The sequence below is a fragment of the Tachysurus vachellii genome, chromosome 20, assembly GCF_030014155.1.
Source record: "Tachysurus vachellii isolate PV-2020 chromosome 20, HZAU_Pvac_v1, whole genome shotgun sequence".
In the NCBI taxonomy this organism is placed as follows: domain Eukaryota; kingdom Metazoa; phylum Chordata; class Actinopteri; order Siluriformes; family Bagridae; genus Tachysurus; species Tachysurus vachellii.
This window is the reverse complement of record NC_083479.1, coordinates 20855978-20858873: the sequence shown is the minus strand read 5'-3', so window position 1 is coordinate 20858873 and position 2896 is coordinate 20855978. Positions and strand designations below refer to the sequence as shown.

Genomic DNA, 2896 nt, shown 5'->3' with positions numbered 1-2896 from the left:
TCTTGTGACCAGCCCCTGATCGCTTACTTAAGTTTTTTTCTTCTCGTTATACAGATTAAAGTATAAAAAAAACCAAAGCAGGTATTTATTTAACTGTGAGGTTTCAGAGAGCAGCTCTTCAGCTTAAACAGCTCTAATTACAGCCGAGTGTGTGTCTGTGTCGTAAAGAATAAAGAGGTCACAATCCCCGGCTAGGAAAGATCTTACCTGATCACGTCTGTAGAGGTCAGACCTTTGATCTGCAATTTGTTTTAATGAAAAGAAACTGAAGACTTTTTTTTTTTTAATTAAACTCTAATAATGACCTCCAACCTCGGAGCCGCTGAATGACAACAAAGTGCTGAGTGAAGTGAAGTGAAGTAAAGTGAAGCTCTGATCCTCAGGATTTAAATGTATTCTCTTACTCGACTCTCAGCAGTGTTTATGTACAAAACCCACACACACACACACACACACACACACACACACACACGCTTTTACATTTTATTTACATTCTAATTTCAGACGTATTCGCTGTATTTCGTCCGATGAAACGAAATCAGCTCAACGTCGGTTGAATAAAAGTCGTAAGAACGCGTATTAACTGTAACCTTAACGTTAAACTCAACCCCGAAAAACACATTATAATAGATTTCGATTCCGAAATTTCTATACACACGCAGGCAAAAGCGTCCTGACCGTCTGTGTTGTAAAGTAGAATAAAATTAAATAAATCTACAGTTGCAATAAAAATCTTCTAGGATTAATAAAATATATAGAAGTTTATTTAATGTGTTCAATGAGATTGCTGTTGGTTTGTTGTTAGTTGTTTGTAGCTGTGTTTTTATGATTCCTGTGAGAAAATAGCGAGGGCCTGTCGTGACGATGTCATAGCGAAGGGGGCGTGGCTACGGTTATCGTTACTGTTATTGCTAACGCTGTTACGATTTTTACGAAGTTAAACGGGTAAAAATACGTCAAAGATCAGATTTAGTTGTTAGCTCAGATAAAAAATTAAAAGAAGTTATAGATTAAAAGATGATACGATTAGCTGGTTGGACTCGGCGAGTTATCTATGATCTTTAACATTAAATATATTTCCGGTGCGAAAGCGACGCTGTACAAACAGCTGCGTGAAGCCCGACAACACGACCTGACATTTTATACGTATATTTACAATATATATATTTTTGTATAGTTACATTTGACTTTTATTGTAATTCTATGCTTTATTCTATGGTTCTGTTTTTAGGCCCCCGACAGTCATCTGTCTGCATGTTGTACTGTGTGTTGTTGTGAATGTGACCATTAAAATAAACACGTGAATGATTTCAGCTTATTTCTGACAAGCCTTTTAAAGCTAATATTAAATATAGAAATGACTTATTTCCCTGTGATTATAATAAATTAATTGATTGTCTACATTATTTGCATTCGGTCCTTAGTAAAGTTCTTAGAGCCGATAAACCAAACCGTGAACCGTGTCTTTATTCTTTTAAATCACAATTTGCTTTGGTGTAAAAATCTGCTCTGGTTGTCGCTCGGTGTTTTTTATCTCCTGGAAGTTTAACACAACGCAAACTGTGGCGTAAGACGATCCTGAACACGGAGCGCGAGCTCTACATAAATACGGGACAGGTTTTTGATCTCCGAGTGCAAGCGTTCGGAAAGCAAATAATATGCAAATCATTTATATTGAAGTTCTGGGATCGAGACACACGTTCGGTCTCTCAAACCTCACCGAAGTGACAGAAAGCTGGAACACAGGAGGATTTATTCACAGGAATTCAAACAAATTACACAAAAGAGGCATAAAAAAGTTATTTATGAGCTCGTTATAAATGAGTAAATAAGTATTAATAGAGAACTTAGTGGGGGACACGGTGTCTTAGTGGTTAGCACGTTCTCCTCACACCTCCAGGGTTGGGGTTTGATTCCCACCTCCACCTTGTGTGTGTGGAGTTTGCATGTTCTCCCCGTGCCTCGGGGGTTTCCTCCGGGTACTCCGGTTTCCTCCCCCGGTCCAAAGACATGCATGGTAGGTTGATTGGCATCTCTGGAAAATTGTCCGTATTGTGTGAGTGCATGAGTGAATGAGAGTGTGTGTGTGTGAGTGAATGAGAGTGTGTGTGTGTGTGTGTGCCCTGTGATGGGTTGGCACTCCGTCCAGGGTGTATCCTGCCTTGATGCCCGAGGTAGTTCGGATAAGCGGTAGAAGATGAGTGAGAGAGAGTGAGAGCTCTTACAGTGTTTATTATACCACCAACTGCTGTTGTGAAAGTGTGAATTTTTTCCTCACTGTGTACAAACATGATGGAGATGAACTTTAACGTTAAATCTGATAAAGGTGTATAAATAAAGAAAGAGAGGGAGAAGATTAATGATGATGAGGATGTGCTGTGAATTGTGTTCTACTGACTGATCAGTTGGGATTGTTTTTGGTTTCATTCCTTTGTGATTAAAATCTCTGCCTGTTTAATAAAAGACACGAAAGTCACGTATGGAGACTTTATTAAACTACATCAGTGTGATGAAACGAGTAAAACAACAATAATTCTGTAGGTGTGAGTGGATTTAAATTTTATTTTCATCGTCTTACACTATGAAGGGTTTACATGGGTTACAGATTACAGAGCTCTACTATCATCTGCTTCATTACGTCCTAGAAGAAAAGCTCAAATTGCAAGCAAGCAGGAAAAGAGAAACAATAATAAAGGATGTTTCTTTTGATAAAAACACTGGAGAACAAAGGCAGGACTGATCCCAGGAACAGCGCTGAAGCAGAGATCTGTCTGCTCCAGTAATGTGGCCTCTTTGTGTAGCTGGAGAAAGAAGCAGGAAAGATGATCTCTGTGAAAGGCTTTGATGGGTCTGAAACTGAAACGTGAGCGTCCTCTGGGGCCTCCTGGGAGGCGAC

General features: G+C 39.3%; 1 protein-coding gene across 1 annotated transcript in view; it reads right to left on the bottom strand.

Annotated features, from left to right (window-relative positions):
* Positions 1–2542: 2542 nt before the first annotated feature.
* The window catches only part of si:ch211-243g18.2 (uncharacterized protein LOC559906 homolog), a 10710-nt gene continuing 10356 nt past the window's right edge, over positions 2543–2896 (bottom strand). The window contains exon 9 of the mRNA XM_060896059.1: positions 2543–2896. This exon is cut by the window's right edge and continues 202 nt beyond it. The gene's annotated coding sequence lies outside the window, so the exon portion shown is untranslated.